We start from the raw sequence: 15,964 nt of genomic DNA, 5'->3' as shown, positions 1-15,964 counted from the left end.
ACCTGAAGGCTTTTTTAGCCCTTCCTTCAGAGCATGTTTTTTCCTTTAAACACAATAAAACTGTCCTATGCAATTCCACATTCATATTCTGCTCGCTTTTCTGCAGGGGCCCAGAGGTCTTTCCCATTCTTCTTCTCTTCCCCCTGTGCCAGGACCTCCTACCACAGGATCTGATCTCTCTGCGGCAGCTTTTCTTTCCAAGGAAGCCACTTGCTGGGTTTTATCTTCCCTTGCTTAGTCTCAGCTGTGAGGCAAAATCCCTCCCGTGACACTAACGATGTAGCAGAGCCTAGACCAGAGTCCACAGCAATGAGTTAACAATAGTTAGAAGTTTGATGAAGCTTTCATATTATGAGCTATTGAACAGATTGGTGTTATTGAGCCTGAGTAGAGAAAACTACAAGCAGATTTTAATGAGGTGTTTAAGTGTCTGAATATTTGTATTGATTTACCATGAACATAAAACAATGAGAGAGGCACACAAATGGAAGACACCAAATAACATTAAAGGAAAGATAAGAGGAAAGAGAATAAGAGATTATATAGTGAAAATAAGTGCTAGAACAAAGCAAATAATTCACAACCAATAACATATTAGATGTATTTAGTCTCTTTATGCTTGTGGAGTATCTACAAGGATGATTTCCTCAAATGTATTCATCATGAGAGATCCTCTGATGAAATTGCTGATGGCTTTTAAAGCTCTGTAGATTGTTCACGTGGTTCTGAGTGTTCCATATTTGCTGTTTGAGTTATGGTGGTGCTGACCCTGTGAACATACTGCCACATGCACGTTCTTTGACTCTAATTGGACTGCATGCAGGAATGGGTGTGTTCAGGATTGTCTACTGGCTCGATTGTGATTGGTTAGCTGAATCATATGATGCTGTTTCTGTTCCCTGACGGGTAAGCTGACAGCATTCTGGTACATGCAAATGTAAAAACTGTGGTGTTTTTTTGTTGTTGCAAATACTCATCTATGTAACTTTGTAATTTTATTTTCTGCCAACGTTCATGCCAAGGACTGTTTGTACAGCACCTGGCACAATGGGTAGCTATCCCACTGTGCAAATCACCACTTTCTCCTGCTAGGAGTGCTGGAAATGGATCACAGTGCATCAGGGGTGTGGGATCCCCCTCCATGATGCAGTTTTCTTCATCGCATAATTCCAAGGGCTTCTGACTGCATTTCATTTTTCAACTACCCCTGTAAACTTTACTCCTGCACTACTCACCATTATGAGCATTATGAGCACTGATGAGCATTATGAGCACTGATCCTGCAGTATTTCATGAGCTGTGAATCTGAACAGTAATCCATTCTGTCTGTCCTGCTGTTGATGTTGGCATTCATGGAGCAGCTACACATGGTGGATCGTCACGATTGGGTTCAGGAAACAAGCACTAAGTGTGGGATTGGATTGTGATGCAGGTAAGGGATGACGAGGTGTGGCTACAGATCTTTCAGATGTGCAAAGCAACCTTAGAATCATAGAATATCAGGGTTGGAAGGGACCTCAGGAGGTCACTAGTCCAACCCCCTGCTCAAAGCAGGACCAACCCCAACTAAAGCATCCCAGCCAGGGCTTTGTCAAGCCTGACCTTAAAAACCTCTAAGGAAGGAGATTCCACCACCTTACTAGGTAACCCATTCCAGTGCTTCACCACTCTTCAAGTGAAAAAGTTTTTCCTAATATCCAACCTAAACCTTCCCCACTGCAACTTGAGACCATTACTCCTTGTTCTGTCATCAGGTACCACTGAGAACAGTCTAGATCCATCCTCTTTGGAACCCCCCTTTCAGGTAGTTGAAAGCAGCTATCAAATCCCCCCTCATTCTTCTCTTCTGCAGACTAAACAATTCCAGTTCTCTCAGCCTCTCCTCAGAGGTCATGTGCTCCAGCCCCGTAATCATTTTTGTTGCCCTTTGCTGGACTCTTTCCAATTTTTCCACATCCTTCTTGTAGTGTGGGGCCCAAAACTGGACACAGTACTCCAGATGAGGCCTCACCAATGTCAAATAGAGGGGAATGATCACATCCCTCGATCTGCTGGCAATGCCCCTACTTATACAGTCCAAAATGACGTTAGCCTTCTTGGCTACAAGGGCACACTGACTCATATCCAGCTTCTCGTCCGCCGTAACCCCTAGGTCCTTTTCTGCAGAACTGCTGCCCAGCCATTCGGTCCCTAGTCTGTAAGAGTGAATGGGATTCTTCCGTCCTAAGTGCAGGACTCTGCACCTGTCCTTGTTGAACCTCATCAGGTTTCTTTTGGCCCAATCCTCTAATTTGTCTAGGTCCCTCTGTATCCTATCCCTACCCTCCAGCGTATCTACCACTCCTCCCAGTTTAGTGTCATCTGCAAACTTGCTGAGAGTGCAGTCCATGCCATCCTCCAGATCATTGATGAAGATATTGAACAAAACTGGCCCCAGTACTGACGCTTGGGGCACTCCGCTTGAAACCAGCTGGCACTCAGCTTGAAACCTGACATGGAGCTGTTGATTGCTACCTGTTGAGTCCGACGATCTAGCCAGCTTTCTATCCACCTTATAGTCCACCTTCCTGGAACTGTGTGCTGAGCTCACTCCCGCCTTGCGGCGCAAGGACGCAAAAATGAGAACTGCCCTAACAGTGGAAAAGCGAGTGGCTACCAGTCAGTTGTGAATCAGTTTGGAGTTGGGAAGTCCATTGTTGAGGTTGCAGTGATTCAAGTATGCAGGGCCATTAATTGCCTCCTGCCACAAAGGACTGTGACTCTGGGCAATGTATGGGAAATAGTAGATGGCTTAGTGGTAATGGAACTCCCTCATTACAACCGGGTGATAGATGGCACGCATATCCAGGGGTGAAAGTAACTTAAAGGACTTACTGGTACTCCAGAGTCCTGTGGAGGGGGAGGGGCCTCAACCAGAAGAGGTGTGGCCTCTGTCGGAAGAGGTGGGGCCTTTAAATCCTGGGGCTTTTAAATCAGGATTTAAAGGGCTCAGGGATTCATCTGAAGCTAGGAGCCGGGCCCTTTAAATCACCCCTAGAGCTAGCAGCTGCAGAGGCGACTGGGAGCCCTGGGGTTTGGGCAGGGGCGAAAGTAATTTACATTTCTTACCCATATGGTCCAATCGCAAGCAACCCACCTCTCCTACGTACTTCATGGATCCCTCCCATTGCATGACATAGAGAAAATAAAGCTCCTATTACTACTACCACCAGTACTGTTTGTAATAAAACTTTACTATTGGAATAAGCCTGAAAAAGTGAAAACTCACTGTCACATTTTTCTCCGTGTCTTCCCTCCTCCTCCTCCAACCAGGCTGCTGACACTAGGCTCTGTGCTTTCTCCCCGCCTGGCACTCAGCAGCTGCAGGGGCTTCCCTCTAGCTTGCAGCAGGGAGACTGGCTGAGGGAGGGAGAAGCCTGCCTCCTGCATAAGAACAGTTTAAACTCAGCTGTTCCCTGCACAGTTCAGTAACATTTCAAAGAGGATCTGCAAGCAGTTTGGACATCACAACCATGATCCTCTGCCGGGGAGGGAATGGGATAGATTTGAACTTGGAAATGGTTCCTGATTTTGATTGTGTTTTTTTTGTATATAGGAGATCCCTCTCATCCCCGGGGACAGAAAAGAACTGCCCCTGTGTAATCGGTTGGTCGGGGCTCGAGCTGAGCAGCAGTTCAAGTCTATAAAGCAAGCCCTCAGTCAGGGCGGGGCAGCAAAGCAGCAGTTCTAGCTCAGACCCTCAGGCAGGGGCTGAGCAGCAGTTCAAGTCTATAAAGCCCAAGCCCTCAGTCAGGGCGGGGCAGCAAAACAGCCATTCTAGCTCAGACCCTCAGGCAGGGGCTGAGCAGCAGTTCAAGTCTATAAAGCCCAAGCCCTCAGTCAGGGCGGGGCAGCAAAACAGCCATTCTAGCTCAGACCCTCAGGCAAGGGCTGAGCAGCAGCTCAAGTCTATAAAGCCCAAGCCCTCAGTCAGGGCGGGGCAGCAAAACAGCAGTTCTAGCTCAGATCCTTGCAGCAGGAACTGAGCAGCAACAGGGAAGTGCAAGCTTCTATGCGGGAGCGCTGGTTTGAGGGGGAGACTGCCACCCGTGAGTGGGGTGGCAGGGGGGGACACAGGCCTACCCACTCCACTGTGTCCCAGCCCGGGGCCCTAGCAGCGGCGTGGATCCGCTGCAGTCAGTGGGGATCCTGGCCGCAACACACTGACATGGGCACATCAGTGCCCTCAGCCGGACAAGGGTCGGCTAATCTCCCCCTCAAGGCCTACCTCGTCCGTCGCACACGGTTCAGGCCAGTCGGTCTGCATCGGCTCCGGTGGAGGGCTTGGCGGCAGGTCCGGCAGCTCCTCTGGGAACACAGGCACGTCTGCTCTCAGCGGTGGCTGGGTGCTGACTGAGCTTGGGCGCGCTCCTTTTCTACTTCCTGCCCCGCCCCTTGACTTCCGGGGGGCGGGGACTGGGGGCGGAAGTTCCGCCCAGTGAGGTGTTGGCAGGGCAGCTCCCTCTGCCGGGCAGGAGGGGAGCCACACCGACTCGCTACACCCTGCCATGGTCATCCCCCCCCCCAACAACAACTGGGAATGAAATTAACAAGGATGCCAGAAATGGCTCCTAACCCTGGGGATTGAACTTCATAGGGAACAGCTGAGTTTAAACTGTTCTTATGCAGGCAGCAGCAGCAGGCATTTCAGCCAGTCTCCCTATTGCAAGCTAGAGCCTAGAGGAGAACCCTTGCTGGGGCAGGGGAGGAGGAATGCAGAGCCTTTTCTGCAGCCTGGCTGGAGGAGGGGGAGGGAGGAGACGAGAAACCAATGTGACAGTGACTTTTCCCCTTCCACCTGCTTTTATTAGCTCTGGATTTAAGCTGTGCAGCCAAATGCTTGTATCTGTTGTGTATATTAGTATTGGAGAGATCCCCTCATCCCAGGAGCAGAAAAGGACTGCCCCTGCCATGGTCAAACACACCCTTCCCCCTCTCACCAGGTACTGTGAGTGAAATTAACAAGGATGCCAAAAACCACTCCTAACCCCTGGGGGCTGAACCACTCAGGGAACAGCTGAGTTTAAACTATTCTTATGCAGGGGGCAGGCTTCTCCCTCCCTCAGGCAGTCTCCTTTTCTTACCGGTCCTCCGTACCAGCCCGTACTGGCTTACTTTCACCTCTGCGCAGATCCCAATTTTGGCCCCAGACCATCTTGCAACAGAGTACATCAACAGAAAGGACTACTACTTTATGGTATTGCAGGGTTGTTTCACTGACATCAACGTGTGGTGATCAGGTAAGGTGTGTAATGCACACATCTTCAGGAACATTGGCCTGTATAGAAAGCTGCATACAGGGACTTTCTTTCCAGACCAGAAGATTCTGATAGGGAATGTGGAAATGCCCATAGTGATCCTGGGAGATCTACCCCTTACTCCTGTGGCTCATGAAGCCATACACTGGAAACCTTGACAGCAGCAATGAGCACTTCACCAACAGGCTCAGCAAGTGCAAAATGACTATAGAATGTGCATTTGGCAAATTAAAGGGTCGCTGGTGCTGCCTTTTTGGCAGGTTGGATTGTAATGAGGAAAGTATTCCCATGGTCATAGCAGCCTGCTGTGCTCTGCATAACATTTTTTGAAGCCAAGGGGGAAAAGTTTCCCCAGGGATTGAGCATTGAGGTGAATTGCTTGGCGGCTGACTTTGAGCAACCAGATACCAGGGCTATTAGAGAGGCTCAACAGAGGGCTCTTTGAATCAGGGAGGCTCATTGATTCAATGAGCCCAGTAATGCATCTTTCTGTATTTAATTGAGCCAGGCATTGTTTACTCGCCACCTTGAATGACCCCTGTAATTATTCCTGCTAAGCATTAATTATAGTCTGAAAATGTGGTGATTGCCACTGTCTGAATTTCTGTTGCAACCATCCTGTGTAGATCACAAATAAAGAATCACTGTCTTTGTAAGACTCTATTTTTATTAAACAGCAATACACCGATTAACATTTCTTACAAGGAACATGACAGTGAGCAGCACTCTCTGAAGTGAGGATCTCACAGCTGAGTGTAAGCCCAGCTGTCATTATGGAAAATGTTCCTAGATGTGGTGTGCAAGGGCTACTGCGATGGGCTAGGAATGTGATAGGAATGTGTGTGGGGAGTTTGGGGAGGGCAAGGAAGGAGGTTCTGTATGGGCTGCAGTGGGAGTCAAGTGCACATATGTTCCACCTACAGCTCAATCTCTGTTTGGTCCTCCATGAGCTTTATTATCTGCTCCTGAGCCTGTATCCTCTCCTGGCTATCCATTTGTAGTTTCTCATTTATTGTCTCTCTCTCTACACTCTGTGCTTGCTATCGGCCTGATCTGATGAATACAGCAGTTCCCAAAACATGTCCTCCTTATCTGATGGAGGCGCTCTGTCGGTGGGTAGGAGCTGGTCCTCAAGGGCACATCTGTAGAAGCAAAAGAAACAATACACAGAGTCGGTATTGTGTGTGCACTCACAGTCTTGAATCATAAAAGTTACATACACTTCTTTCTCACTTTCCCTGAGCAAGCACACAGCATGGCCAGAGCACTAAACATGGTGAGTTCGGCCTGGGGAGGGGCAGAAGGTGCAAGATGGGATGAAGAGTCTGGGTGGTTTCAGAAGGATACCGGTATAAATGCATGAGGACTAAATATTCTGAATACTGGCACCGGTTTCCACAGGCGGGGGTGATTGAATCTGAAATCACACTACTGAGGGTAATCGAAGATGCAAGTGTACCTTTCCCGCATGCGAGCAGCTTCAGACCGGTCTGTATGCTGCTTGCTTGCGTGCTGATTTGGTTCCTCCAGCAGTAATTGCTGATTGGCACGGCAAAGTTTCCTACAATGGGGGAAGAAACAAGGCATCTCTGCCAAGGAACCTTCAGCAGAGAATTGCAGCGTCTCTGCAGGAAAGTTCTCTAGAGATCTCTGTGGAGGATTTCCAGGAGATCTTGGTGTGCATTAAGAAAGTTTTCCTCGGGGCCCACACTGCGTAGCTGCACAGGGGAATGCAAAGCAGATGCAAACAGTACCTAGCTGTTAATTTCAATCCCTTCTCCCCTGTGTACCATGTAACAAACTATAGGACACCTCTACTTCATGTAACCGTGCAGTAACAAAGAAAAATAAGTGCTTACCAGAGCTCTCTTCTCTTGGTTCAGGCATGCCAGAGCTGGATTGCTGGGACTGGCTAGACCCCTCCGGAGTCAAAAAGAGGTCCTGGCTTGCCATGCCACCAGCCGAGCCTGTTGCTTGGCCCACCCCCTCCTCCAGTTTGACCTCCTTGTCCACCACTTCATCCTTGGGGTTGACTCAGCTGGCCGCTGCCTCCAGTCCCCCTGAAGTATCCAGGGGACTCTTGGCAGTGGAGGTGGCGTCACTGCTGAGGATGATGTGAAGCTCCTTGTAGAAGCGGCATGTTTTTGGTGCTGCACCAGAGCAACAGTTGGCCTCCCTTGCCTTCTGGTACACCTGCCTCAGCTTCTTTATCTTAGGGCTTGGCTACACTTGCAAGTTGCAGCGCTGGTGGAGACTTTCCAGCGCTGCAATTAGAAACTGTCCACACCTGCAAGGCACATCCAGCGCTGCAACTCCCTGGCTGCAGCGCTGGCTGAACACCTGGTCTGCTTGGGGAATAAGCATTGCAGCGCTGGTGATCCAGCGCTGCTCGTCAAGTGTGGCCACACACCAGCGCTTTAATTGGCCTCCAGGGTATTAGGAGATATCCCAGAATGCTTTAAACTAAATAACTCTCTTTGTTTTGTTATGCAGCCTCTCTTTGTTTTGTTGTGAACGAGCTCCAGGCAGAGCTCCGTTGCTGGTGCTGCTTATCTAAAAAACAAACAGAGCTCCTGTTTGCTGTGATCAAGCTGTACCTGGCTGTAAACAATCAAATGAGAGGCAGGCAGGGCGTGAGTGAAACAGCGGGGAGTCGTGTTGGAGGCAGGCTGTTTGCAATTAAGAGTTAAGACTAAGGGGTTGGAAACATTTTCTGATTTTTTCAAGGCAGGAAGCTAAACACACAGTGTTGGCTCCAAAAACCCACTCTCTCTCTCTCTCCCCCCGCTCCCTGTCACACTAGACCCCTCTCCACCCCCCTCTTTTGAAAAGCACGTTGTTGCCACTTGAATGCTGGGATAGCTGCCCATAATGCATCACTCCCAGCAGCGCTGCAAATGCTGCAAATGTGGCCACACAGCAGCGCTGATAGCTGTGAGTGTGGCCGCACACCAGTGCTGTTCCTGCACAGCTGCACGACCAGCACTGTAACTCCCAGCGCTGCAACTTTCAAGTGTAGCCAAGCCCTTAGCACGGCATGGCTGGCTGTCCCTTTCATGCCCTTCCTCATCCATGGCATGAGCAATCTGCTCATAGGTATGAAAATTCCTATGGCTGGATTGGAGCTGCGACTGCACAGCCTCCTTTCCCAACAGTTCCAGGAACTCCGGTGTACTCTACACGGGAGCCTGTTTGCTGCAGAAAGACAGCATGGTCAGCTGGGAAGATACGATGTGAGCTGAGCAAACAGACCGTGGAATTTCAAAGATTCTCAGAGCTTTAAAGGAGGGTGTATGCCTGTGTACTTGGCTGCAGGCCAGCGGAGTTTAAACTGCTGACCAGAGCAGTCATGATGGGCATTGTGGGACACCTTCTGGAAGCTACTTAGGGTGACATAAGCAAGCGTAATGTCTATACTGACACTGTATCTCTCTAACGTTCTTGCAAAAAGCTCTGTGCTGCTTGTCGATGTGGTGTAGCCGGAAAGCAAACATAGAACTGGAAGGGACCCTGGAAGGTCATTGAGCCTAGCCCCCTGCCTTCATTAACAAGTACTGACTTTGCCCCAGATCCCTAAGTGGCTCCCTCAAGGATTGAACTCACAACCCTAAATGGCCCCCTCAACTCACAACCCTGGGTTTAGCAGACCAATGCTCAAACCACTCAGTGGTTTGAGCATTGGGCTACTAAACCCAGGGTTGTGAGTTGAGGGGGCCATTTAGGGATCTGGGGCAAAAATCTGTCTGGGGATGGGTCCTGCTTTGAGCAGGGGGTTGGACTAGATGACCTCCTGAGGTCCATTCCATCCCTGATATTCTATCATTCTATGAGAGTTAAATTGGTGGGAGGAGCATAGTTGTGTGTACACTTCCATTGTTTTGTTGATGAAACTTGACTTTTGTCAACAAAACTGTAGTGTAGACAAGGCCTTAGTTGTACAGAAACAAGGTGAATGAGGCAATGTCTTTTATTGGACTAACATCAGTTGGTGAAAGACAAGTTTTTGAGATTACATAGCTCTGTTTCAGGTCTGGAAAAGGGACTCAGTGTCACAGCTCAATGCAAGGTGGAACAGATTGTTTGTTTAGCATAAGCAGTTAACACCATTCAAGGTGAATTGACCCGTTCCCATCTCTTCAGTCATAGAGGGCGAAAGGGGACAGGAAAGAGCTGGTGGTTAAGTGGGTTACAGACTGTTGAAATAAGCCATAAATCCAAGTGTGTCTATTCAGTCCATGGTTTTTAGTGTCTAGCAAAGTTATGAATTTAAACTTCTAAGCTGGTCTCTTGTAGGTTTCCTTTCAGGATGAGGATTGAGTTAGATAGACAGTGATTGCTTGTTCTCCTTTTCCCCCTATGACTGGAGAGGTGTTAATTGAGCACTTCACCTTGCATGGTCCCTTGAAAAATGTGTTAACTAGTTATGCTAAATAATCTGTTCCAATGTGTATTTAGCTTTGAGGCTCTGAGTGCATTTCCCAGACCTGAAGAAGAACTCAGTGAGAGAGACAAGCTTTTGAGCTACACAAACAGAAGCTGGTCCAATAAAATATTACCTCCCCCATGTCGTCTCTCTAATATCCTGGGACCAACACATCTACAACAACATTGCGTACCTAGTTCTAATAGTTGACATATCAGACAGAGCTTCCCTTAACTTCAGTGGAGGCTTCACTTGAAATACTGAATGAGTCTCCATAATTGGTACAATATGACATGATAAAATTACAATATAGTGTACATTGGTGGATATGAAAAATAAGCATTTCTCTTATTCTATTGAAAACTGTAATACAAAAAACAGTGGTATATTCCTGTTCTAAGAATCTAATATTTTTCGAATGAGATGTTTTTATGCTGATAAAATAAATGTCACCTTTGTAGAGTCTGTTTAAATTTGTTAAACCAAGTGTTTTGGTGCCCTTATACAGAAGCAGGTGGCTAATAGTTTAACAACTCAGCCATGCTATTTCAGAAAACAGTGCTTCTGTTTTAAATACGATAGTAGTCTTGTGCTATCTTGTTGCTTAGTTAGAGCCTAATCTTATCAGACCTGCTGGATATTGATAGGGTGAGCCCATACAGACTGCCTTTGACTTCCTGTGTCCTAGGGGAGCCCTGCTGGTCTGGGTTAACAGATCCAGTTGAGGGATTGGGGCCTATAGGGTTCACACACTAGAGATGAAAAATATGGGAATTTTTTAAAACTTCTGTGGAAAATATGAGTTTTCAACTAAAAAGCAAAACTGACAGCAGAATAATTTGACCAAAACCCCAAAATGATACTTAATCTTTGTCAAAAATTTCAAAGATTAAAAAGATACATTTTTGTTCAAAAAGCCATTTTTCATTGAAAAAGTATTGATTTTACAGTAAGGTTAATCATCTCTGTCTCCGTCAGGACCTTGGTTCTACCTGCCATCCAAAAGTGGCTTTCCGGTCAGCACAGTGGCGCCTAGTACCATGCTGTGCATTCATACCAGAGACGTGTAGGCTACGTTTACATAGCACATCACTGGGAGTGGCATGGAGGGTATGGGTAGCTACCGGTCGCAGTGAAAAGCAGGCTGCATCCACACTGTAGTGGGTTGCTAACACCCGCCAGTGAACGACTCTGCCAAGCACATGCACCGACTTTTCATTGTGCTGGGGGGTGCTCGACCCGAGGCCCTGCCCTCAGTCCACCCCTTTCCTCAATGCCACACCCCTGCCCTGCCTCTTTCCGCCCCCTTCCCTGAGCGTGCTCTGTCCTTGTCCCTCCCCACCCAGACTCTTGCATGCTGCAAAACAGGAGATTGCGGGAGGCACGGGGGGCGGGGAGGTGCTGATGGGGGGGTTGCCGGTGGGTGCTGAGCACCCACCATTTTCCCCCGTGGGTGCTCCAGCCCCAGAGCACCCACAGAGTTGGTGCCTATGCTGGCAAGGGAGGCAGTGGGGAAAGGCTCGAGCAGTTCCCTGTTGCTAGAGCCTTTCCCAGCAGTGGGGAAAGATTCCTGCAACAGGACAGTGTGCTGCTAAAACCAGTCCTGTAGATGGAGGAGGCACAGATGAAGGGTGTAGACTAGAGAACATATTCCAAAGGTTCCGGTACATGCCTAAGCAGCGCATACGTGTCTGTGCTACTTTATAGCTGTGTATGTACTCTACATGCCATTGTAAGATACGTGCAGTGTAGACATACCTTTCACGAGGAAAGTAGCAGCTCCTAAACCACAAGCATCACTTTCTATATCACCTGGGACTTTTCTTGGAGGCTTCTCAGCCCAGTGCTGACCCATCCCTGCCTAGTTCATGAGCTCTGGAGAGACGGCAGCCAGTTCTTAGCGCTAACACAAAATGGCGACGTGAGAGAAAAGGATCTCAAAATAGATCTTAAAGGGACATATGAGCCTCTTACACCAAAGGTGGTGACTGAAGTTTGTTTTCGTGCAGGGATTACAGCATTATTTTCTTTCATTTTAGTCTTGTCCCAAGAGAAAACATTCGTCAATTATTCAGCAGTTCCAGGAGTGCCTCAAATCTCCTGGGGGGAGATGAATTCCACAAAACCAATTTTCAAGAAAGGACAATTGACCCGGTGGTGATTTTTTTTGTTTCTTTTCTCTTTTAAGAAAAACTACAAAGCCTATTAAGATGCATTGTGAATAATTGAGTCTGACAGTTCATGGCTTTAACAAGCTTGCCACTAAGGGAAAAAAGTCTAGAAACAAGTGGAAGGACAGACCAGGGATCATAGTTCATCCTCTCATTTGAAAAGCACACTGCAAAAACAAAGGTAACAAGCAGCATATTAAATCACTCTTTTCATGTAAACCACTGTTTATAATATGTTCAGGTCACTGTGTATAGAGAAGAACATATACACGTTCTTAGACAGAAATGATAGGCATGGCTACTTCTGTGATTATATATGAACTGCCTCATCAATTAGAGTATGCTAATGGGGGCACAAGACCAGATGGGTATAAACTGGCCATGAATGCATTTAGGCTGGAAATTGGAAGAAGGTTTCTAATCAGCTGGGATGGGGTGTGTACCTCCACCCAGGTCATGAAAGGGTTAACTAGAAACAGGGAACAATTAATGCTCCCGGCTGCAGCAGAAGTATGGGTCTGACCCAAGTGAAGAGGCGGGAGGATAAGGGGAGGAAGCCCGGATGAATGCGGGAGAGGCAGCGAGAGAGGCCTGGAGCCAGGCAGATGTGCAGTAAGCCTATGGAGGGGCTGCAGAAAAGGGCCTGAAGAAAGGCCAAGGTAGGAAAAGTCCAGAGAGGAGCCTGAGTGAGCAGAGCTTAGCTGCTCGTCATGGGGTTGCTGGCCTGGAGCCCAGAGGAGTGAAAGGGCCTGGCTTCCCTTACCAGTCCACTGGGAAAGGTGGGGCGGAGACACCCCGCCACAAGGCAGAGAAGAACTGGTCTGTGGAGGGATGGGCTCAGATAGGGGCAAAGAGAGTGGTTCTGAGTTGAGTTTATTGGACTCTGTTACCTCGGACGGGGCGGGGACCTGGTCTGAGCAATGGGACAATGCAGACTACCACAGGCGCAACGTGGTGGCACCAGAGAGCACTAGAGGCAGCGGCGTATTATCGCCTAGGTCGGCAAATTTGAGCACCCACGGAGAAGCTCCCCTGCTCCAGCTCGCCTCCTCTGCGAGTGTGCCGCTGCGTCCTGTTTCTGTCTCCTCCCTCCCAGCGCTTCATAGAATCATAGAATCTCAGGGTTGGAAGGGACCTCAGGAGGTCATCTAGTCCAACCCCCTGCTCAAAGCAGGACCAAACCCAACTAAATCATCCCAGCCAGGGCTTTGTCAAACCTGACCTTAAAAACCTCTAAGGAAGGAGATTCCACCACCTCCCTAGGTAACCCATTCCAGTTCTTCACCACACTACTAGTGAAAAAGTTTTTCCTAATATTCAACGTAAACCTCCCCCTCTGCAACTTGAGACCATTACTCCTTGTTCTGTCATCTTCTACCACTGAGAACAGTCTAGATCCATCCTCTTTGGAACCCCCTTTCAGGTAGTTGAAAGCAGCTATCAAATCCCCCCTCATTCTTCTCTTCTGCAGACTAAACAATCCCAGTTCCCTCAGCCTCTCCTCATAAGTCATGTGTTCCTGCCCCCTAATCATTTTTGTTGCCCTCCACTGGACTCTCTCCAATTTATCCACATCCTTCTTGTAGTGTGGGGCCCAAAACTGGACACAGTACTCCAGATGAGGCCTCACCAGTGCTGAATAGAGGGGAATGATCACTTCCCTCGATCTGCTGGAAATGCCCCTACTTATACAACCCAAAATGCCATTAGCCTTCTTGGCAACAAGGGCACACTGTTGACTCATATTCAGCTTTTCGTCCACTGTAACCCCTAGGTCCTTTTCTGCAGAACAGCTGCCCAGCCATTCGGTCCCTAGTCTGTAGCAGTGCATGGGATTCTTCCGTCCTAAGTGCAGGACTCTGCACTTGTCCTTGTTGAACCTCATCATATTTCTTTTGGCCCAATCCTCTAATTTGTCTAGGTCCCTCTGTATCCTATCCCTACCCTCCAGTGTATCAACCACTCCTCCCAGTTTAGTGTCATCTGCAAACTTGCTAAGGGTGCAGTCCACACCATCCTCCAGATCGTTAATGAAGATATTGAATAAAACCGGCCCCAGCACCGACCCTTGGGGCACCCCACTTGATACCGGCTGCCAACTAGACATGGAACCATTGATCACTACCCATTGAGCCCGACCATCTAGCCAGTTTTCTATCCACCTTACCGTCCATTCATCCAGCCCATACTTCTTTAACTTGCTGGCAAGAATACTGTGGGAGACTGTATCAAAAGCTTTGTTAAAGTCCAGAAATAGCACATCCACTGCTTTCCCCTCATCCACAGAGCCGGTTATCTCATCATAGCATGCTATTAGGTTAGTCAGGCATGACTTGCCCTTGGTGAATCCATGCTGACTGTTTCTGATCACTTTCCCCTCCTTTAAGTGGTTCAGAATTGATTCCTTGAGGACCTGTTCCATGATTTTTCCAGGGACTGAGGTGAGACTGACTGGCCTGTAGTTCCCTGGATCTTCCTTCTTCCCTTTTTTAAAGATGGGCACTACATTAGCCTTTTTCCAGTCATCCGGGACCTCCCCCAATCGCCATGATTTTTCAAAGATAATGGCCAATGGCTCTGCAATCTCATCGGCCAAATCCTTGAGCACCCTCGGATGCAGTGCATCCGGCCCCATGGACTTGTGTTCATCCAGCTTTTCTAAATAGCCCCGAACTACTTCTTTCCCTACAGAGGGCTGGTCACCTCCTCCCCATACCGTGCTGCAGAGTGCAGCTGTCTGGGAGCTGACCTTGTCTGTGAAGACAGAGGCAAAAAAAGCATTGAGTACACTAGCTTTCTCCACATTCTCTGTCACTAGGTTCCCTCCCTCATTCAGCAAGGGGCCCACACTTTCCTTGACTTTCTTCTTGTTGCTAACATATCTGAAGAAACCCTTCTTGTTACTCCTAACATCTCCGGCTAGCTGCAACTCCAAGCATGATTTGGCCTTCCTAATTTCACACCTGCATGCCTGAACAATACTTTTATACTCCTCCCTGGTTATTTGTCCAATCTTCCACTTCTTGTAAGCTGTTTTTTTGTGTTTAAGACGAGCAAGGATTTCACTGTTGAGCCAAGCTGGTCGCCTGCCATATTTACTTTTCTTCCTACACATCGGGATGGTTTGTTCCTGCAACCTCAATAAGGTTTCTTTAAAATACAGCCAGCTTCCCTCGACTCCTTTCCCCATCATGTTATTCTCCCAGGGGACCTTGCCCATCAGTTCCCTGAGTGAGTCGAAGTCTGCTTTTCTGAAGTCCAGGGTCTCTGTTCTACTGCTCTCCTTTCTTCCTTGTGTCAGGATCCTGAACTCGACCATCTCATGGTCACTGCCTCCCAGGTTCCCATCCACTATTGCTTCCTCTACTATTTCTTCCCTGTTTGTGAGCAGCAGGTCAAGAAGAGCTTTTCCTCTAGTTGGTTCCTCCAGCACTTGCACCAGGAAATTGTCCCCTACACTTTCCAGAAACTTCCTGGATTGCCTGTGCACCGCTGTATTGCTCTCCCAGCAGATATCGGGGTGATTAAAGTCACCCATGAGAACCAGGGCCTGTGATCTAGCAACTTCTGTTTAGTTGCTGGAAGAAAGCCTCGTCCACCTCATCCCCCTGGTCCGGTGGTCTGTAGCAGACTCCCACCACGACATCACCCTTGTTGTTCATACTTCTAAATTTAATCCAGAGACTCTCAGGTTTTTCTGGAGTTTCATACTGGAGCTCTGAGCAGTCATACTGCTCTCTTACATACAATGCAACTCCCCCACCTTTTCTGCCCTGCCTGTCCTTCCTGAACAGTTTATATCCATCCATGACAGTACTCCAATCATGTGAGTTATCCCACCAAGTCTCAGTTATTCCAATTACATCATAATTCCTTGACTGTGCCAGGACTTCTAGTTCTCCCTGCTTGTTCCCCAGGCTTCTTGCATTTGTGTATAGGCACTTAAGATAACTCGCTGATTGTCCTGCTTTCTCAGTCTGAGACAGGAGTCCTCCCCTCTTGCAGTCTCCTGCTTGTGCTTCCTCCCGGTATCCCGCTTCCCCACTTACCTCGGGGCTTTGGTCTCCTTCCCC

The sequence above is a fragment of the Mauremys mutica genome, chromosome 5, assembly GCF_020497125.1.
Source record: "Mauremys mutica isolate MM-2020 ecotype Southern chromosome 5, ASM2049712v1, whole genome shotgun sequence".
Classification (NCBI taxonomy): domain Eukaryota; kingdom Metazoa; phylum Chordata; order Testudines; family Geoemydidae; genus Mauremys; species Mauremys mutica.
Note: the sequence above shows the minus strand (reverse complement) of the source record.